The sequence below is a fragment of the Numida meleagris genome, chromosome 5 (genome assembly GCF_002078875.1).
Source record: "Numida meleagris isolate 19003 breed g44 Domestic line chromosome 5, NumMel1.0, whole genome shotgun sequence".
NCBI classification, from domain to species: domain Eukaryota; kingdom Metazoa; phylum Chordata; class Aves; order Galliformes; family Numididae; genus Numida; species Numida meleagris.
Genome location: NC_034413.1, coordinates 12,231,553 through 12,254,046, shown reverse-complemented (window position 1 = coordinate 12,254,046; position 22,494 = coordinate 12,231,553). Strand labels below are relative to the sequence as shown.

Genomic DNA, 22,494 nt, shown 5'->3' with positions numbered 1-22,494 from the left:
ATTAAATAAGGAAAACAGTAATGTCTATGTAATTCCCTGAAAAAAAAAAGACTAAGTACTCTGAAAAAGGGCTGAACTCCATTTGTACTAATAAGGTATATTCTTCTGTGTGAAAAGAATGGGTAGTTAAGTTTAATGCAATGGGTTGGATTATTTTTTGTTGTTGTTGCTTTTATTCTTAACATGGAGTGAATTAGAGGATATTGTAGTTATGAAATGCTGTATCCCAGTTCTGTTGATCTGCAAGAACTGGGATAAATTTGAGCAAGCAGTGGTGCTAAGATGGAGCTGGACAGGGAGGCCAGGTGCTGCAGAACATTTGAGTAGCACAGATTTGGGGAATTTAATTTGAATAGATGTTTGTATTTTATCAGTTCAGTACTGCTTATGTAAGTGCAGGGGCTCAAAGGAGGCGGATTCTCAATTTTTTTTTAAATGTATTTATCCTTATTGAAACTGTCTGTGATTCTGAGAAAGCCGTGCTGAGCTGTGTAGTCACATAGTTCTTTCTAGTGAAAGAAACCACACAAATTACCATCTTAGGAGTATCAGCTCTTAAATCCAGCAGGGTTACAATTGTTCATTATCTGCCTTTACTACCTTCTCCCCTGACCTGTGTTGCTAAAGCCTTTTGAAAGCAGTGGTGTGGTGTTACTGCCAGCATACCAGTGGATGTAAATCTAGCTTTATACTATACTAGGTTGTGATAGCTTTTAAAAACTGAACAGTTACTTCTGATGAAGGATTATCTCAGAGCTGTGGTGTTAGAATGGACATTTTTTCTCATTCTCTGAGTAGAGGATCAGAACGTTTTGGCCAGAGCTGACACTGCAGGCACAGTGCTTATAGAGATATTCTTTCTTGGTATTGAAACTGAAATCCTGGTTGTAATTTTCAAGCATTTCTGATAATCCTAACCAAATACTAATCTCATCTTGGTCTTCATTTTCTTCCGCAGTTTCAGTAGATAACATCCTTCTTTCCATTCTGTAGTAACCTGTTGCACAACCTGGCCAGGCACTGTTCAGGAATTTACTTCGTTTTATGCAGATACTGAGAGCAATACTAATAGCAGGATGTAAACTAAGATTTTCAAAAGTACTTAAGTGCCTGTGATGCTCTGGTATTCACCCAGGTAGAGAAACCTCAGAGGGTCTCCTACTTTCTGAAATTCATTTTCCTCTAAGGGTCACAAGCTCAGCATTTAAAAGCCTTGGCCATAATTCTGTTTTCAAGTCTGTTAATCTAAGGACCAAGTTTCACCATTGACTAATGAGAACAGTGAACTACGAGCAAAAAGTTTTCAGTACATGGGATGTTATGATGAAATGCTCATCACATAAATCTGTATAGCTGAGAGGCAATGAAATTAGGAAGTAGCTGGTGAAGCACACCATAGATTGAATTTGCTGCTAGTAATTATGAGCCCGTTTGAGCAAAGCACTTTTCCCTGTCACACATGCCTTGGGAAGTGCCAAACCAATGAATTATTCTTCTTACCAAGAGCAAAGGGTAACTTATACTACTGTATTTTCTATTCTGTGTGTTTTTATTGGATGTAAAACAGTCACAGAGAAAGTAATAGAAATACCACACATGACTGGGGAAAAGGAATCTGCAGATTTTATTGCATCCATCCAATTACTGACACTGCAGCCCCATGTGTAAATCTTTGGACACGCACAGGCTTCTTGTGAGGTTTCTTAGTTGTCTCCCGTAGGAATTGGCAGACAAGGTCATACCCAAGACCTGTCCAGCCTCAGTGTCCCGTCTTCAACACAGCTAGCTTCATGGAAACGTGGAGCAAGGATGTATATGTATTTGGACCCATCTTTCCACTAGACTCCATCTTGGTCTATGGTAGAAAAGGTTGGATGTTCAGAACCTTGTGATCGTTCTCTATTTGGTTCCACTGCCCTTGCTCAAGAAGTCATCTGGATTAGAGAGCAGGAACCTTGCTGATCACCTGGCTCTTCTTGGTGGCTCAGCTGAAACTCTTTTTTTGTTTTTTTTTTTTTTTCCTAAAGGGGTATTTTGGATGGTGGTACGGTGCCATCTGTAGGGAACTAGTTAAAGGAGCACAGAAAGGCATCAACTGGAGTGACTGTGGGTAAATGGATGGTAGAGAGCAAGTCCCACCTCTCCCTCCTCAGCTGTTATACTACACCCACATAGGGGTTTTAGTGGGAATAAACCACACTTAATTGGGGCTCGTTAGGCTCGGTGCTACTCGTTAGCCCCAGGATACCCTGTGCATTAGAAGTCCAACAGCCAACCTGAGTTAAATAGAGGCCAGGAGCTGGAGAGTTGATGAATGACACTTAAAGTGCTGAATACTTAGAATTTTGTGAACAGATGATGTGCATGGATGATTTAGGTGAGATGCTGGAGTAGCAAAGATGTAACTGCGCTGCCTGGGTTCTGATGTGAGCTAGCAAAGGAGTATAATTCCTCTGGGAACTCCTGTGTGTGTGCTAGGCACAGGTCAGCAAAGAAGATTCTGTGCCTCATGTCTCCCAAGTGGCCGTGTCACGGTGGTGGCACCAACTGTTACTGCAGCAGTTCTTGAGAGTACCTAAAAGTTACCTTTCTGGCATGGGTGCCTGCCATACAGTTAACTCAAAACTTCGTGTTAGTGAGATCCTGGTACTGAGCAGTTGTTGGCAGGCAAGCCTTGCCAATGCGGTATGTTTTTTGTCTTAGTTTACAAAAAAAAAAAGAAAAGGGCTTAGAAATGCTAGTATGGGATATCAGTGATTGCTTATTGCTTTCTCATGACGTATCTCTCAAAGTTGGGTCCAAATCCACAATTAGCTATTTGATTGTACTTGCTCTGGGTTGTTTTTTTTTGTTTTTTTTTTGAAAGCCAACTTTCAAGTTAACTTGGGATCTGCATGGGAAAGTGCTTTTTCTTCTCCATTACCAAATCAGACCTACCAATTTCCTTGTTGGTGGGATGTTTTATAAATCAGTGGTTTTTAGAAGACAGGGTCAGGAAAAGGCCAGCCTTGGTTTACGATGGAAACTCGGTGTCAGTCATGGCTCTGGAGTGAGCTCTGTTTCTCCATAATGGGATTCAAGGCGTGTAGGTTCCCCAGCAGGTCAGCGAGTGTGTTCTCCTGCCCAGAGCTGCACCAGGGTATCGGCACAGGACCAGCTGCAAGGGAAAGAAAGGTGCACATGCAGGATGGGGTGCTCTGCTGGAAGGTCACTGACTTCTCAGAGCCTGTGTGACCGCTGGGAGCAGAGTGAGTGGTCTGAAGCCTTGCCACCTAAGGAGATGGGAAAACAGGTAATGCACCCTGACGCAAGCAGTGCAAGACTAAATGGCTGTGAATGGAACAACTTACCAGCAGCATTTTCCATTTGCAGCTCCATGTTGAGGTAATTAGCCCCAGTGAGCTCAAACTGCTGGAAAACTGCAAGAGCAATGGAAAATGAAAAGGTCATTGTGCATTGCAGGGGTTAAACAGCTGGACTGAAAAACCTGCAGATTTCTATGAATTAAAGGGAAAACTGCCTTCATTCAGTAGCTCTAATACCTCTCAGAAGGAGTTTCAAGAAGCTTTTAACTTTTGCTTGCCTCTGTTTCATTATTTGTACCAGAGTTGCTTACAGTCCTCTCTAAGTTTGCTTTTAGCTTTATGGTTGGTGAAAATTCATCAGGGAAAAGTTTGATCTACCCTGTAATTACCCATGTTAGGTTTTGGTTTCAACACCCACGCCAAAAGTAACAAACAGCACAGTGCCCCCTCTTCTGTACCCCCTTCCCACCAGCTTCATGGCACATTGTTTCCACTGGATTTCTAAAATATAGTTTAAAATTGCAAAAAAAAAAAAAAACCCCAAAAAACGAAAAACAAACCACCCATAAACAAACTCAAGAAAAAAAACCAACAAAAAAATAACTGAGGAACATGTTCTTAGAGATTTTTGCTTCCATTTTCTGCTTGGAGCTTGTGACTTTAAAATACCAAAATTACAAGTTTTGACCTTGAGAACGTTGTTTAGACTCTGCTGCTGTTCTGGTGTTTAGCATGGGAAAGGTGAGCAGAGGGACTTGGAGTCGGTGGGTGTGTCGTGAGGGGGGTTTTCTGTGCTGGGACCTCTGGTGCATGTGTCCCATCGGGTAGACTAAGCTCACAGGTATCAGTTGATGCTGTTACTTTGAGGCTAAGAAGAGGATTAGAGTAAAGAGGCTTTTGGTAACTGAGCGTAATTGTGCTAGAGCCCTTCACAGTAGAAACAGAAAATTGCTGATGGGAAGCTCTGAGAGGATCGGCGGGAAATTGGATTTGGAAAGCAAATTTACATGCGCCACATACTCTTGCTTAAAATCTCTGTTACTCTCTAATTCTCCTAAAGTGAATGTGTGAGTGTTTGCATTGGTTGATCCACTGTGCTGTCTCAGGCAGACCAGAGGCTTTCTTTTTACTATCTCTGTGTGACTGCGTAACTAATGCATTAATCTTGGTGGAGGAACTAGCTGAAGGAGTTCCTGGTTTTGCTCATTTGGTATTTCTGGCTTTTAATTTCTCTCTCTTTTCCTTTCCCTTTAGTGCAGCGCGACTGTTTTTATCGCTTTAGATGTGTTCTGTAGTGTGAACAGCTTTAGGATTTAGCCTGCTGTTGCCAACAGGAAAAGTGAAGAAACAACCTGCAAGCCTTCAGCTTGTTAGAGAACAAGGCCTTGCATCTTCCTGTGTACAGCAGAGCATATTGTAACCCACTTTTTTTTGAAGGGACCAAAGGACTTGGCATCTGTTTCTGTCAGGATCTGCTTATTCCAGCCTCCTCTGGAAAGAGCAGTTGTGCATTCTGCTGTCCACAAACTGCATCTCACTGCTCGTTGTACCAGCTGCAGGGGTCAGTGAGCACTGCTTTTTTGCTTAGCAGGTGACCACAGCAGTTGCAAGCAGTTGTGCATAGCCTGTCGTGTCCCCTTCATCCTCAAGACTCTGATGAGTGGACTTTGTGGATGAAAGAAAGGTAGACTTCTTCCACTTCCCAGAGACATTGACCTTCTTTGAAATTTTACCATCTTTTAATCATTTCCTCATTATGCGAGTGTACTTTGTTGCTTTCCTTCTGATCCTTTCTCAAATCTCCCCTTTGCCACAAGACTGCAGAGGTTGGGTCAAGCCCCAGCTGCTGTGCTGCAAGTGCTGTCCCATGGTAATTCTTTGTGTCTGTATGCATCAGTTCTCTCCAGTGTTAGATGAGAAACTCCTTGGAGTAGTGCCCAAGCATCTGGTAGCTCAGGGTACTAGTACATGTCTGGTGCTCCCAGATACTAAAATAATACAGGAAATTATTGGTAATGGTTAACTGCATGCTTACCACATGTCCTTCTTTGGACGAAGAGTAATGCAGAAATAGCATCCAATTCTGGTATGTGTAAAGAGAAGTCATCGATTTGAAATATGGCTGGCTCTGAGTATTTGTGTGTACTTCCACTCTTGGGTGTTCTCCTCATATTTTTATGATTTAACCATCCAATTCCTTTTTTGTTCTTCTTTTCCCCGTAGTACATTTCCATACTTATTTTAGTTGCCGATCAAAGCAGTGATCTGTTTTCCAAGATTATGGAAAATCTAAAACTTAATTTGCTTTGGCTTTTTCAGCTCTTGAGAACTGTCATTTGTTGGGATGGGGAAAAATGTGTTGCCACCTACTCAAAAATAAGATGTGGAATTGGGTGAGTGAAGATTCTTTTAGGAAAACGGTCAAATCTTACACTGACTTAGGTCTGATAATGAAGCTTATCTCTGCACACTTGAGAAGCTGCAGCAGGTCCAGTGACTACATTAACTGTGTATTTGCATTGGTAATGGTATGTTCCATCTCTCCATGGAAACAAAACCACCACAACTGACCAACACCTCTTGCAAGATGGATGTGTACACACCTGCCTTTTGAGTTGATGACATGTGCGTGTGAGTGGAGGTGATGAATGAGTGACCACGCAGAGCACATGCTACACCAGACTGTGGTCTCTTTACCACTGTGAATCTGTATCTGGGCAGGGCGTAAGGCATCTCCGTTTGAGAATACCAGCATGGCTACAGTGCAGCATGTCTTATCCTTACAGAGGGGATCTGTTGTTCCTCCTCAGCAGTCTCAATTAGTGCGATTTGAGTTGTTTGGTTTGTTAACTGAGTGGCAATAGCTAGGACTTGCAGTTCATAGAGCAAAATCTGAATAGAAGGGATTGATAAAATGAGAGGTCTTAGATTAGACATAACGAAGAACTAATTCACTATGAGGGTGCTGGGGCACTGAGAAAGATTGCCTAGAGAAGCTGTGGATGCCCCATCCCTGGAAGTGTTAGAGGCCAGGTTAGACAGGGCTTTGAGCAACCTTGTCTAGTGGAAGGTGTCTCTGCTCACGGTGTGGGGGTTAGAACTGGATGGTCCTTAAGGTCCCTTTCAGCCCAAACCATGCTGTGATCCTATGATCCAGATCCTGGGGCTGGCCAACTCTCAGGAACACAGTTTTAATGCTCACTCTTGCTTTCTCTGAAGACGCTAGTGTGGTTTTTTTGCTCCATGTATAAGCAATGTCTAGGAGCATGTTGAAGTAGGGCTCAAAGCAGAATTGTTTCACTTGCCTTTCATTTTGAGCTATTGACTTCCCGTCTGTTTTGTCCTTGCTGGAGTTAGCAGGCTGAACCCTTATGCTTGGGATGGTATTTGCCAAAACCACCAGACAGAATTCTTCCTTTCTGCAGATCCGGCTGTCTGGAGAGGTAGTCCCTTATGTATGTAAACAGCACATCAGGCACCAAATTTCAGCCTCTGATGTCCCACATGCCAAGCCATGATCTCATACATGGAGTCAGGACTGTTCAATGGGAAACTGCTTTTGGTCTTGGTACTCCATGTGCTGGTGCCTACTCCTGTCAGGAGCCACAGGTCACATTCCTTTCCAGCTCTTGCTCTAAGGCAGGAGTCTTTGGTTGCCAAATCAGCCTGTTCAGATAGGAAGGAATGTTTGTTGGAGGGGATTTACCTGGTGGTGGATTAGGTTATCCTAGAGTCAGCGGCCCTGCCAGCTCCACCAGAACTTACCCTACTTACTGCTATCTCTTTAGAAAACAGTTTCTCTTGAACCTAGGCTCTCCATGACCCCCTTGCTAGTTGGCAGTTTGCTCATTTTCCCTATGGGAAGTATTAAGTAGGTAAGCCATGAACAAAGCTGGTCTGGGCTGTTGTTTTCAGGGATATTGTTGTTTCTTCTGGATGAGAGATGGGAGCCTTACTTGAATAAGACTTTACAGCACACTGCTGATTCTTAAGTTGTCCCAGGACCTCAGAATGACCAACAGTCAATTAACGCTGACCTTTTGTGGTTTCAAAATCTGGATCCGAATGCTGAGGTTTGACTCTCTCTGTCTAAAACCCCTGACCGCAGTTCCTATTTTTAGGCGGAGATTGAAGACTGTGATCTTCTGGAATTCATTATCTGCCCCTCCCTGCTGCTTGCCCCAACTCCCTTCCCAATTAATGGCTATGATACTGTGTTAGTGCAGCTTGCTAGTCCCATCCGTTGCTGCGGTGGTACATCAGGGCCACGGCCTGAGATACCTGAGCTGCATTCACGTTGTGCTGAAGCATCCCAATACGAGTGGGCCTCGTTAACTTCTGAAGCAGATTCCAAGCCCTGATCTGGGCATTTTCTCTCTTTGCTGTGACTGACCCTTTCTCTTCCACTTGTGTTTTTGGTTTTTTTTGGGGAACACATGGTGATGTGGTTGACCTCCTGTGGGTCAGGGTAGGCATTCCTGCAGCTCTTCGCTCAGCTGTTCCAGTGCCCACAAACCACCCTTGTTTTCCCATAGCAGCCAGGCCACCTGCTGATGTCCTTCTAGCCTCTCCACCAGCCCAATTCTCAGCAGAAAACCCAGTGGCTTTAGCTTTCCTCACAAAGCACTAACTTGATTATTGGAACTTTGAGTTGAAGTAGAGGCTCTGGGAGCAGAGCACAGATCACAGCGTCAGTCCACTGAGACATATGCTTAGCAGCAGGGGTGTGTTTCCTTTGGGTCTCATATTTAGGTTAGAAATGCTTTCTTTTGGGGGCCAAATAGTCATTCTCAGACACTGTAGTCAGTCTTGCTATCAACCCCGTGAAGACTGCATGTCTAAAGGAAGTGACAGAAATAGATGCGTTTGTTTCCAAAACAAAACCCTTTGGTCCAGAGAAAAGATACCTGCCTCTTGGGAAAGACAAGAAGGCTCCCATCTCTCCTGTTTGTCTGAGCTCAAGGTCTCTCATCCTTTGTCTTCGACTTGTTTCCCAGCGCTTATCATTTACTAGAAAAACATTCCAGCCTGTGCGCAATGCAAGGCCACCAAAAAAGATGAAGAAGAGATGGATGCACTGCTGCTTCTCTATTTATAGGAAGAGAGATGAACCAAAAATGATATGGGAAAATTCAAATCTTTAAATACTCTGGGAGAGATGGATGGAAAAAAGGGCTGTTTCCATTGTTCACAGGGTTCAGGAGACTTTCTCACGAGCAGCTTGGTGTAACCCACTGGGCAACTCATTTGTATGACTGAGGGGATTTCTGTAGGCTATCCCCTCTTGTTTCTAGAATATCTCATCTACTTCTTAAGGCCAGCAGAGGGTTAGCAGAAGTCACCCCTCTCTGCAGCTGTGCCTCTTTGTCTTAACATGCGCTTGTCATCCTCTTGGTACTTTCCGTGCTCCTTTCTCCCTTAGATTTGAATGTTTTCATTCAGCCACCATTTTTGCCAGCCCTCAAACATTTCAAGATATTCCTTATGTCCTCTGCTTCCTTCATCTTTGACAAAGGAATTGCTGTAGTATTTGCTTGCATGTAAGTGGTTGCTCTGGATTACAGGTTTGAACTTTCATTGTGCTGTAGCCCCTGCTCGCACCTGAGAGGTTGGCTCAGACCCATTTGCAAGAGGACAAGGAGCTGTTCTAAGTTTTGGCTTTTGATAAGGTGTTTCTTAGCATGGTGTTAAAGCAGGAGGTGTGAGGGTAGAAAGCGATGCTGCTTTGAAGTTCAGTGAGGAAGTTAAGGTACAAAGCTGAGGGGGGAAATTGAGGTCTCACCAATCCAGAGATGGAGGGTGGATAAGGGCTTCCTTTTTCTTCTTGTACTCTATTAAACTGATATCTGCATATCAGGAGCAGTGTCAACCTCAGCTGTGCTTTCTGCCGTGAGCTCTTTCTTGCTGCTCCTTCCACACATACAGTCTTCCCCAGCTTCGTCTGCAGCGTTCCGCTTGGATCACCTTAGCTGTGACACCTGCAGGAAACAGCTATTTCATGATGGCCCAAAGACCAGGCCAGCTTGCTGATAATTACATTTACCCAGACAGTAAATGTGGTGAAACACTTGAGTGCTTGAAGCAGTCATGCTGTGCCAGGCAGGACTTGTCGTCATCCCCAGTCCTCCCACCTCTCCCCCGCCAGGTGCCTGTCACCTCCCTCTTGCCCTCACTGAGGTCCGTGGGACTCGCTTGTCCCCAGGTTGCTCTGGCTGTTGCTGGAGGTTACCTTAAAGAAACAAACAAATGACTGGGTAACCTAATGTACTGGGCAGGAATGATGGTTTGAGTGCTGATTCACTGCTACCACAGTGGAAATAACATGAATCTCATTTGCAGTTCCCAGAGCTCCTTCCTTTCCTTCTCTTCTCCCTTCCCTATATTTTGCTTCTGTTGATAAGCCTCTAAATACTGCCTTTAAAAAAAAAAAAACAAAAAAATAACACCGCCACCAACCACCAATTCTAGCTTCAGCTCTTCTTTAGCAGTACAGCAGTGTGGGATTTGGCATTTGGGGTCTGCCCCAGAGTTGCACCCACTCTCATTTTCTACCCGGAGTCCCAGGGCACTCTGCCCCATGATGTACCCATCAAGAGCAGCCCCAGGCTTGAGGACTCCTGTGCAAAAGGAATACGTGGCTCTGGCAACAAAACCAGCCCTATTTGGTTTGGTGTTTGAATCAGCAGCTGTGCAGGCAGTAGGGTAACTGAGTGTACACGTGCTCTATACCTGTCTGGGAGTATTGTTCTGAGCAGCTGTCTTGTAATGTCGACTGGATCATCAGTCTGTAGGCAATGCAACAAGTTTTTCAGAAACCTGTTTAATTAGCAGAAATTTTTCTGAACAGCAGATAGAGGGTTCAAGCCTCCATCTCATTAATGTCATCAGTAAGAAGATCTTTATTTTGCAAAGACCTGTAACAGTTTGATTTCAGGCTTTTAAGTCTTGGTATTTTATACGGTAAGGAAGATTGCTTAATGTTTGGATAAAAGACTTCCAGAAAATAACATAGTCTGGTGATTTTTTTCTTTTTAATCTTATGTCCAAGGACTATTTGTGACATTGAAGTGAAAGGTATCTTAAAAGCAGTAATTTTGTTGTCAGTAGACTGTTTGTGCAAAGCTCTGTATTCCCGCTGAGCATTTTTAGCAGTCCGCAAATTGAAAAAGTTTGAAGACTATTGTTGCAGTCAGTTTGGCATATCGTTTCCTTTGAGTTGTTACACTGCATAAATATTTTGCTGTCCTGCCAAGAGCTGTTGTTCTGCCAGACATGTCATCATCTACATGAATAATAGATCTCAGCTCCTGATCACTTGTGGTCATGAAAGTACTGGGTGTTCCTGTGAGGCTGAATGGGATTGGGGTTCTTGGACCCAGAACCTAGAACAAGATCTAGTCCTGTTCTAGATCAGTGTAGTACTTCCATGCAGTGCAGCTGAACCTAGTTAAGAGTTGCTGATTTGCAGCCAGCTGGAAGGTTGTGATGTTGTCAAATGGGACAGAAATCTGTAAAACTTTTCTAAGAAGTCTTTGAGACTTCACCGCTCCAATAATGCAATTGAATTTATTCATCCTCAGTCCTGTTTCCATTTCTGGATGCTTTGATGCAGAAAAAGTTCAGTGAAGGCTGATGGATACCAGTAGCTTTTTGATTAGAAGAGTTGCCATGGAAGTAAGCAGGTGAGATGTCACCAGCCTTTGAAGATGGAGAGGAGACAAATTTTGTTACTGAGAGTAAACAGTACGTCTTAAATTCTGGAGAGCTGTCTGCCACTTTTGCTGTACACCCATGCAGACGTGTGGGTCTCCACTAAAGCTCTATGGACAGTGCCTTCTGTGTGTGTTCCCCACTCAGACCACTTCCTGAATGTTATTCTTGGTTGCTTTGTCTGGTTGTTTCCACCACGCTACTCAAAGTTGTACTCATAGGGCAGAGGTCTGGGAATGCAGTTATTTCAGTAGTTTTACCGTATTTTAGAAAAACCCTTGAGTTCTTGTGCAAGGATTTGTGTGCTGAGGGTAATTGGTGTCAAATTGCTACAAAAGTACCTGGCCTCTGTTGCTGAAACCTTTCATCCAAAACTTTTCTTTTGCATCAAATCCAGGATTCTGTACTGATCACTTAAGACATTCAAGCAGAGCTGTTTGGCTAGGTGTTAAAATGGACAGCTGTGACAGTTCTAAGGACTGTGGTATAGATACTGTGTGTGAAGAGTCATGGTTTAGAATAGTGCTTGAACAGATGTGATGAGATGGGATCAAAGGGCTGTTTAATAAGAAAAAAGGGAGGGAGTGTATTCTGCAACCATTTTACTAACTCTCTGAGAGCAAGGAAATACTATTTAAATGTACTTTGAAACAAAATGCTGTTATGTTTTCTGCTTATTTCATTTCCCTCAGCTTAAACACTTTAAGACAATTTTACTTTTGAAACTCTAATCTAATGCAAAAATTTAGTGTGTGGAACACCAAATCATGGAGGAGTAATTTGGAAATAAAATTAAAACCCTTTAGATTTCATAGAATCATAGAATCATTAAGGTTGGAAAAGACCTCTAGGATCATCATCTAGTCCAGCCCCAACCCATCCCCACCATGCCAACCAAACCACGTCCCTCAGTGCCACATCTCCATGGTTCTTGAACACCCCCAGGGACAGTGACTCCACTACCTCCCTGGGCAGCCCGTTCCAATGCATTACACTCTTTCTGAGAATAAATTTTTCGCAGTATTCAACCTGATATCATTTATGTGAATAGGACTTACAAAGAACTTCTCTGACCTTCACATGACTACCAAAGTATTTTTCTTCATATTAAAAGGGGCTTTATGCTGTGAAATATTCTCTTATACGAAGTAGTGGCAGTTGTCACTTGAAATGTTTCCTCCAAAGCAGTTTTAAGTGCTAAGGACCTTAGTGAAACTGTCTCTTGTTGACTGGGAAGCAAGCTGTATGGCCCAAGAAGACCCCCGTGCCTCTGGCTTGTGGCTCCTGTCAGGGTTTTTGCTGGAGTGGAAGAACAAAAAAGATGAGAAATAAATGTCTCTCCAGCAAGCTTCTTGGACTCATCTCCTACTTTGTTTATTTTTTGAGTACTTCTTGTGTCAGATGAATTCTCTAGGGAATTCACCATTCAGCATTTCATACTGAAATTATCATAAATCCAAGGGGGTTTTGCTGCTTTGTCTGCTTCATGGCAAAGCTCACTGGATCTCTAATTCATTTTTTTGTTGTTGTGTGTAACTTCCAATTCCATGAACTAATATTAGTTATACAGTGTGGAGACATCTATATATAACCACATTGCTTTGTGTGTTTCCATATATACTCATGTTTCTATATATAAGCAAAATGCTTTCCTAGGAATATTTCAAAGTATTTGTCACATTTTGTCGTGTATTTTATGGTGGGAAAGTGCAATCGGAAAAAATGCATTTAGTTCTTGTGGGACAGTAAGGTAAAATAGCTACTTGTGTGAACTGAGTCTTTTTTTAGACGTAGGCAATACAGAAATATCCAAGTGCTAGCCCTTCTGTGAACTCAGCATTTCCTTTTTGCCAGCACCTGCGTTCCTGTTTGCCTAACCCTTGTGTGGCTGCAGGGCAGTGGAGAAGGGAGCCTGGCAGCACCAGGGCTCTTTAATTTGTCCTGAAGAAATTGTTACCTTTTTCTTGTAGGTGGAAGTGATAGTGGTGCTTTGAAGTTCGTTCTTCTCCTGTCACCTGCGGGGCTGGCAGAGGATCTTCCGCCCTACTGCTGTGGGAAAGATTTGTTGGAGGGACTTCCCATTTGTTTGGAGTTTTGTATGTTGGTTTTGTTTTGATTAAGATTGAATCTTTCTGAAAGCAGAACTTGTAACTGTGCTACGTCTATCAGTTTGTTCTTTCTTTCTTTATTTTTTTTCCTGTTCTGGTCTTCTGTAACTCTAGAAATCACAGAATTAAAGATGCAAGAGGAGGGCAGGAGTTCTGCAGGCCCAAGGACATGGTGCAGGGACAGGCAGGGATCATAGAATGGTTGGGTTGGAAGGGACCTCAAAGATCACCTAGTTCCAACTCCCCTGCCATGCGCAGGGTTGCCAGCTGCTAGATCAAACACCAGATCAGGCTGCCCAGGGTCCCATGCAACTTGGCCTTGAACACCTCCAGGGGTGGGGCATCCCCAGCCTCTCTGGCCAGCCTGTGTCTCACTGCTCTCTCAGTGAAAAATTTCCCCCTGACATTTAATCTAAATCTTCCCTCCTTTTGTTTTAAACCATTTCCCCTTGCCCCATCACTGTCTAATTGTGTAAAAAGTGGATTTTCCTCCTTTTTATAACCTCCCTTCAAGTATGAGTTGGTATTGCAGAAGGAAAGTGAGGGCTTTACAGTGGGGATAGAAAATGTTAGACTCATCCATCTAAAAATAAAGGACAGGTAGAAATTTGGCTCTGACTCTCTAGTTTTTCCATCTCTCGTGCCCCAGACCTTGGATCATCTCCTGTGAAGCATGTCTGTTTTGCTATTATTAATATGCTGGATAAATACTGTTGTTTATACTTGCGGATTTAAGGGCAAGTCCTTGGAGTATAGTAGGCTGGTTTTCTGATTGAGGTTTATGTTGATGTTTTTGTATGGGCATACCCAGAATGTTTGGATTTACAAGCAGCCATGGAAAATAGCTGTGAAGTGCGCATATGTATGTTGCGTGACCTAATTGCCTGTGACTTTTCTAGCAGAAGCTAGAGCTGTTTTACTTTAGTGTTTATTGGGATGTAGAAGAATTCAGCCTAATCCTAGCTAAAACCAAACAAATCTGAAGTAGAAGTCACGACAACAGGACCCCATCACTCTGAGGTCCATCCACAGGTCAGAGCATTTTAGTGATGCGTGGATGTTGGTATCGTACGTTATCGAGCACTGGTAGTGTGGGTGCAGATTTGTGGCCAAAGCTGAGTGGGAAGCTTGAGTTTCAATGCCCCCTCTGCCTAAGGGAGCAAGAGAACTGTGAACCATGGATCTGCTGACCTGTACCAGTGACTTCGGCCTGGTAGCTGAGATTGTTTCCCCAGCCAGTGCAGTTGTGCTTTACCGTAGCTCTCATCAGGGTGTTGTGAAAGGACCTGGGTACATCCTGACTTCCTGGGATCATGGGCTTAGCTATAGCTTGTTCTGGAGTGAAATGGTCAAAATAAATGAAATCCCAGAAGTGAGTGATAATAAAGTTAATTGCTTAGGTCATTTGGGACCAAGAATGTTCAGATTCATTTTGGATGGGAATAAAACGATGATAGAGACTTCTGCAGAACACTAGGCAGAACGGAGCGGGTAGTTGCACTACCTCTTTCCCGAGATAATCAGGCAGATCAGGCAGGATTCCTGTTACATCGCTAAAATATCATCCTGACACGGGGAAAAAAAAAAGTTATCACATCTCTTCACTTCGTGGTAAATATTAGACAAGAGGATCTTGAATAATACTGTAATGGAGGTGTGAGCTGCATGTTCTCTCCTCCCATCCGCACCCGGCAGCTGACAAGCTGTTGAGCTACCCTGATTTATGTGCCATCTTTGAAAGCATTCTGGCCTGAATTTTGAAATAAAACAATGAGCAGCCTTTACACTAATACTTTTTATTGTCTTCTTGCTTCCTCAAATGTCGTGCTTACTGTCTCTGTCATTAGATTAAGAAAATTGTGATGAAAAATGTCATAAATACTGTAGCAAAATGTGGACACAGATTCAATTGGAATATATCAAAGAGTTGCTTTAAAAAAACAGTAAAACAGACATGTAAGAGACAGCTACTGTTGATTATTATTTATAGACTGTGGTCACTGGAACAGTGATTTTCTTCACTATTTAGATAGACCCTGTTGAACCTTAATTTTCTGAAATAGAAGAACTCTTCATCACAGGGAAAACAGCGGTGACAAATTTGCAGCTTCCTGCTTTGGACTCTTCTCCTCTTTGTTTTATCTCTAGTGCCTTGTTCCTCAGTGGGAAAGGCTTTGCTTTCTTATCTGGCAGATTTCCTTCCTTCTTCCAGAGCTGTGGGCAAACTCATCCTACCAGAGAGATGCTCAGGGTGGCCCACAGAAATGCTACATACTTCATTGTTCCCAAACACAGACTTCGAAAACTTGCTTTATGTGGTCAGTAATTAAAAATGTTCATAGTGTAACAGACGAAGACTGATCTTTGAAGTCCTTATTTCTAAAATCTGGCTCAGTAATACTATTTTTGAAAAAATTAACATTGCTTTGTCTGAATGGAATGATGGTGATATATTACTAGTTCATTTGAAGACCCTACACTTAGGAACAAAGCCAGTTATTCTAAATTTGTTCTTTAATAGTATTAATAATGTTATTATTAATGTGACAGTATTGTCACTCTTTCAAGCAAGGCAGTTTACTATAATATTCCCTTGCTCTGGATATGGTGACTCAGAAGTTAAAGTACAAATCCCGGTTCATTTGGCTGCTTTGCATAATAAGGTTTTTAAGTAACATGTTATTAAGATAGAATCTATTTAAATCCTTAGCAAAATGCGAAGTCAGTTTCCCCTCCCTCTGTGCATTGAAATAGCTCTGAAATAGTAGGTGCTCTTATTCTGTCTCTTTGCTGTTGTGTCAGACAGCTTCAGCATCTCTTCGGGGGGGTCTAAATGATTTCCTTTTCTCATGTCCGTAACTATTGATCTGTGCATGCTGTTAATAAAGAGGCATGGATCTGAGAGTCAGCAGTGCTCCTTGCTGGTAGTGGAAATGTCACTAAATGAAGACGCAGTTGGGAGTTCAAGACATTGGAAACATTCAGTCCAGTTGAGGCCCTCTGAGGCTTTGAGTCTCTCTTGACAGTTGACTACACTTAGATATACCATACCCATAGTCTTAAAAATAAAAACCCAGCCACTTTTCAACCAGAAAACATCCCAACCCTACCCATCTCGCAGCATAAGACCCCATTTTGCTCAGCCCTTCCTGCATCGTTACATCTTGTGGTACTTGAGCCCAGACCTGACCTGCATAAACACCCGTGGGAAAAGAAGGCTGTGTTCCTTGTGCTTTCAAGTTGCTGGGGCACCCTTCCTCTGAAGCCTTTCTTTCATGGAGGCTGTCACAGCATGGTACGTGGAATCGGGGCATCCTGCGTTACACATTGGAGAAGTAAATGTGCAGCGTCAGAGAGCAAGAGCTCACATGGCCCTGATTCTGCTCCCATGCAAAGTCGAGCTCACTGCTGCTGGCTGTGTTTGCAGGCATGTTTATGCCTCTGCTTCTCTCCCTGTGAAAGCACAGGCATGTAAGTGCTTCTGAGGTTGTATAAATCCCACTGTGTAGAGGATGCTGTTACTGATTTAGAGAGCTAACAGAGTCGCTTTCTGTTAAGCTTCCCCTGGATGATGCCATGATAAAAATTAGAAAGCCTTGCACTGAGCTCAAAAATCTGACAGCGCCATCGATCGGTTGGGGTTTGAGCTGCTGGAATTGCAAACTGTGTGTGGTATAAATGGTCAAAAGTAAAACAGGTCATTAAAATAGAATATTAATGATCTAAGATGTTGGTAATGCAATAACCCATTTGAATTTATGTCCTAACTAGCGAGCTAAAAGTAAACCACAGGAGCTGACGATGGTAATCAAATAAATCCAGCCCTCAACCACGGTCCCAAGATGCTGCTCTTCCTTTTCAGCTCACACGCTTTGCTCTCAGCACTGCTTGGGTCCTTATGTAAGCACTCTGGCCTCAGCTAACCTCCTCCTAATGTCCAAGCATGCTTCTGTTATGCCTTCTAGTACTTTACCTTTGCAGGATTTAAAATCCCATGGTGTAGATGCCAAAATCCCAAGTTAAACTCCGTTCTAGGAATTGAGGGAGGCAGGATTAGAGGGAGAATTAGGAACTAGGATTTTTGGCTGTGATGATACATGTCAGGCTGTTGTTTGTCATGTTTTGATTACCTGAACATGAAAGCCATTCAAGTTCATCACTCTTCATCGCTGACTTGTGATCATAAACATAGAATCACAGTCATTAAGGCTGGAAAAGACCTATAAAATCATGTAGTCCAACCACCAATCCATCACCACCATGCCCACTAAACCATCTCCTGACATTCTTGTTTTTATTTAGTGAATTAGCCACTGGTGAGCAGAAACGGCCAGCTGGATGGGTTGGAGCGATGGAGGGCACTAACACCCTTGCCACGAGTGATGGCAGGGCTCAGCAGTTGTCCTGTCCTGGCTGGGGAGACCTGGGAAGGTGGGGTGGTTGCAAGTGTAGCAACACCACGAAGCTACAAAAGGAGACTTTACACAGCCTGTGGCATTTTGGTCATTGCTGCTGAGTCTCAGCCTGAGGTACACATCTCCCAGAGGAGACCTGCCTGGATTCAGCAGCGGGCCAGCACCCGGGCCCTACAGCTGCCAGGGTCCAGGACCTGTCCTCTCCACCTGAGCTCTGGGGACCTGCAGTTTTGAATTTAGCAAACCCAAGGTTTTGCGCTCCCTCTGCTGGCTGCATTTCTGCTGGCTGGTGCCCGCTGTTCATCCCTGAAGGAACGCTGGAATCAGTGGGGACAATCTCGAGCAAACAGGGAAGTAATGAAATTTGCATGGGTCGCCTATAGGGTCCTTGGCCATGCTGCAAAGGTTCAGGTCAGTAGAGATGCATTTCCTATCTTTATTTCCAAAAGGTCATTGTTTGCCTTGGGAAGTGGAGGCACAGCAGCGTTAAGTCACACTTCAGAATCTTTCGAAGCTGGTGTGGAAGACATGAACAATGACCAAGAATGACCTGAATATTCCATTTGCTTGCCTTACGTTTTATCTTTACGTGTTATTTTCTTGTGTGTTAGCCCAAATAGCAACAGATCTCCCTCTGGACTCAATATTTTCTCAGTGTTGCCACCTCTTTTCTCAACTTCTGTTTGCTGCACACTCTCAAATTCTTCCTTGACTCATGTTTTAAACCTCCAGCTTTTTTCCTATCTCAAGCCACCAGCGTCCTGATAGCACAACCTCTGGTTTGAGCCTCAAAGGAGAGGGTGTCAAAAATGCCTTCTTTTTAGAGAATTTCCTTCTTTCAAACGTTATGTTTTCAGTCTCTTCTTCTCCCACTTGAGACCTCGCAAATACTTCTCTAGGACATTAGCTTCCAGTTTTGGGAAACAGCTTCTATTTGTCCGTGTACTGGACTGCAGTCAGATACTCTGGCCAATACTGAGAGCAGCTAGTGGGGTGCATTTCACTGGACCCTGGTCTTACCATTCTCAGCTGTATCCAGCCCAAATTCCCTCCTAGATAAGGACTACATGACCGGGAAGCATTGGCATACTGTCCATGACAAGGGGACCAATACTAATGTACAGGGAGCATGAAACCATTCCTCTTCACTCTTTCATTTCAGTTTTGCTGCTTGCTTACCCCAGGTAATAGGTTCCCATAAATGTCCTCACTTCTCTGGATTCTCCCCTAAGATTTCCACTTTGATAGCAGAACTCTGAGTTTAAATGACTTTTTCCCTTACTCTCAAGTTGTGTCTGGTTTCCTGCTGATTTATTTTAATTGTGGACCAATTCATGGACTTCTCAGCTTCTGATCTGAGTTTGCCCAGTGCAGTCTGGTTGCATTTAAGCTGCCACAGGTGGCAGCTTTCTCTAGCTATGCTTTTACTGTAAAAAAAAAAAAAAGAAAAAACCTGCAAAATATATTAAGTTTGGCAGTATGCTTCTCACCAAGGTCTGACCAGAACAGATTGAAGGGTAGGCAGCAGCAGTGGAGTTGGAGTGCGTTGAAGGGGTGATAGGCTGCTGGAGATGGAAAATGTTAGCTCATCTGTTCTCTTCCCTCTGCCATGGGGCAGCAGAGAGCTACTAAGCCCTTTCTAGGAGCTTGGTCCAGTTTTCGAAGTTGCAAGTAAATGAGCTTCTGCCATTTCCCCTGGGAAAGTATTCCTTACAAATACAATTCACTGTCAGGAAGTCATTCTGAAACTCTCTGTAATTTTTGCTTTTTTTGGTGTCCTCCCACTAAAATGGGCGTTCAGTATATTAACACACAGAAAATATCTATTTAAAGTGCTACTTTTTTTTTTTTTTTTAATTTTCCTGTCAAGGCTACTGTGGTTTCTAGTTAATGTTTGTGTGAGGCTGTAAGCTCTCCAGTTTAAAGACAAAGAATCACCATATTCCCTGTGGTACCACTAATACTTTCACTCGTTCCTTGAGGGTCTGGATGAGCTTTATGTGTGGCTGTTTTAAATGAATGTTAGTTATTGGCTTCTCTACCCAAATGTGTATTAAATTTGTGTGTTTTGTTGCTGAAAAGAGCTGGATCTAAAAAGCCTATCCTCAATCTTGATTATGTTCGTGCAGAAGTTTTGGTTTTCTCTGGATTCTATGAATGGTGTTGGGTTGTGTACCTGAAGACAGTGTGCACCAGTAGGTAAAAGAGGACACGGGGGGAAAGTAGCAGCCCCATTCCCCTGCTGAAAATAATGGATGTGCAAAAGCAAACAGCATGAATACAAATTTCACTAATAGAAAAGAGATGTAATGCCCTTGAACTGTGCTACAGAAAAGAGATTTAGGAAAACACATGTTACATGGGCATAATTGTTTGCAAGCCAGTGCTGTTCTAAAAGGAGTTGTTTTAATGGCTAAATTATGCAACATGTTTTAAAATTGATTGTTTTGCATGATGCACTGTTGAACCTGTGAATCTCACTGACAGACCCAATTGTCTACCTTTATTGAAATCTGCCCAAAACAATGCAATCACATAAGAATAAATGGGCAGATTTTGCAGAAGCAGGGATTGTTAGTTAAGAAATTGAAGGGCAGCTAAACACCTCCTGGGGTTTTTCTCCATGTACTTGTAGATATGTTAAACAGATTGCAGCTTAATGTTCCAAGGCTCTCACCAACCGCAAATGGACTCTTAATTACTGTTTTTTAACAAAAGTGGACTAGTCTGATTCTAGTTCTACCACAAAAGGACTTGCAGGCATCTTCTGTTGTGTAAATGTCTACTGTATGTAGGGCGATCATTCTTTCAATTTAAAGCTATGACTGAAGTATTAAATATCTGCAGCACAGTCTGGCTAGTAGCATCATTTTGGTATTACTTTTGGTTGCATACATGGCCATATTGTCTCACTGAAGATAGTGTAAAAACAGCAAGTATGTTTTACTACCTCCCTTATGTACAGCAAATTTTGCATTTTCTTAGGCTCCTAAGCAGAAATTGAGGAATTAAAAATCAGAAATGAAGCTTGATTTGAGCTTTCATTCAGTGTATTGTAGGATCACAGGTTAACTTAGGAAGGGTCTTATGGACATCATTTGGTGCAATCCCCTGTTCAGAGAAGGCTGTTTCTGAAGCTGGATCAGTTCAGTGAGTTTTGAATACCTCCAAAGATGGAGATTTCGCAGCTGGGCCTCTGTTTCAGTGTCTGACCATCCTCATACGGAACAATGAGAGTTTCCATTTTTGCAGTGTGTCCCACTGGTATCTATCTCCAGGAATAATCTAGCTTTGTCTTTTCTGTAGTGTACTGTGAGGTATATGAAGACTTTTAAGATCCTCCCCTTTTAGCCTGAACCAGCGGAGATCTCCACACCTTTCCTTGCGTGTTGTGTGCTCTAGCCCCTCACCTTCTTATGATCCATCCACTGGAATTGTTTCAGTTCACCAGTGTCTTTCATATAGTGAGAAAGCCAAACTGGACACAGTAATCCAGGTGTGGTCTCACAAATGCCGAAAAGAAGGGAGTAATCCCTTCTCTTGACCTGCTAGCCATTCTAACTAATGCAGTCACTGTGCAGCTTGTGTTGGTACAAGGGCACACTGCTGGCTTGTGCAACCTGTCCACCAGCACCACCATGTTTCCTTCTGCAGGTCCATCCAGTTGGGCTCCACTGCCACTGCCTGGGGCTTGTTTTGTCCCAGGTTTGTGACTTTGTGTTTCTTGAACTTCCCAGGTTTCTCGTCAGCCCATTTCTTCAGCCAGTGTCTCCTTTGGGAAGTGGTTTATGGGAATGGGGTTGGTAAAGCTCTGTTCACGTGTCAAAGCTCTTCATGTAGGCAAGGCCCTCTGTCCTGACTGGAGCAGATGTTGGTCTTGATGGGACATTTTCATCTCTCATTTGGACTGCGTGACAATATTCTTACAGCCTTTGCTCTAAACCTATAAGTGCCTCAAGATCAAAGGATCTTCTCTTTTTTTTTTTCTCCTTTCACAGAATGGTCAAGGTATTGACTAAGAATCAGTATTTCAAGCATTTCTTCCCATGGTGTTCTGTGCAGCCAGTCAGTCACATGGACTCACTTGAGCTCATTCAAGGTTCACTGACCCATGCGGATTCCACTAAGCATCTTCATGCTCCTTGATTAGCTTAATAAATTAATCTGAATCCGTGGTACAGAGCAAAATCCAAGCTGAGCAGCAAGATTTTGAGCAGTGGGGTGAGAATGCATTTGATTTTAACAAAACTCTTTGGTAAGGTAACAGAGAGATTTGCGCTTGTCCCAGTTTATATCCAACGCTGTGCGCATGTATAAGCTCTGCAGGCTCTTGCTGATGTTACCAGCCACTGCTGTAAATGGGGAAGCTGAGGCAGAAAGAAAACATTGCATCTCTGCTCTCTCTGTTTAATATGTGTTCTGTTCTTAAAGACCTATTAATAAGTATAGACAATCCAGGTTTCCTTACCTGGATGTTTTCTTTGCTTAGCTCCTTGTTGGATATGTATCACATGTCCTTAACAGTGGAAAATGCAGCTGAAACTTCTCTTTCCCAATTGAATAATAGGGTATGGCAAATACCAGTGGCCTAATAAAGTCTTTGAATAAAGCTGTAGCCAATTTCTATTTAAAATACCCAGAGGAATCATTATTTTACTTACAGACCACTTTTACAGTTGGACACATGCTGTGTTGTGCTTCTTTTTATGATGTATAAAGGACTCTTTGCACTCCTTTGGCTTTTCCTTCAGCCTTTCCCGCCTTGATTACTTCCATGCTTGGGGGGTATTTTGCAGTCTCCTTTACAACAACCAGAAGTCAAGCTGACACTGAGAAGGCAGCCAGTCTGGGATTGCGTCTTCCTTGCATGTCTGTAACAAGTGCTTGATCCACTGTCTGATGATTCCTGGCAAATCTCTGGATCTGGATCAAAATTAACTTACAGAGAACCAAGAA

At 43.0% G+C, this 22,494-nt stretch overlaps 1 protein-coding gene and 1 long non-coding RNA gene across 3 annotated transcripts in view; one reads left to right on the top strand and one right to left on the bottom strand.

Moving 5' to 3' along the window:
* CNNM2 (cyclin and CBS domain divalent metal cation transport mediator 2) overlaps positions 1–22,494 on the top strand; it is a gene marked incomplete at its 5' end in the record, with an annotated part of 106,620 nt that overhangs the window by 56,294 nt on the left and 27,832 nt on the right. The window lies entirely within an intron of this gene.
* On the bottom strand, positions 1,472–7,018 carry LOC110400521. Of its 2 annotated transcripts, XR_002439920.1 has the most exons (4): positions 5,341–7,014; positions 3,351–3,419; positions 2,938–3,157; positions 1,488–1,855 (listed from the first exon to the last, which is right to left on the bottom strand). It is a non-coding gene; the product is annotated as an uncharacterized LOC110400521 (long non-coding RNA). The 2 variants fall into 2 exon arrangements; XR_002439919.1 differs by having other exon boundaries at positions 1,472–3,157; positions 5,341–7,018.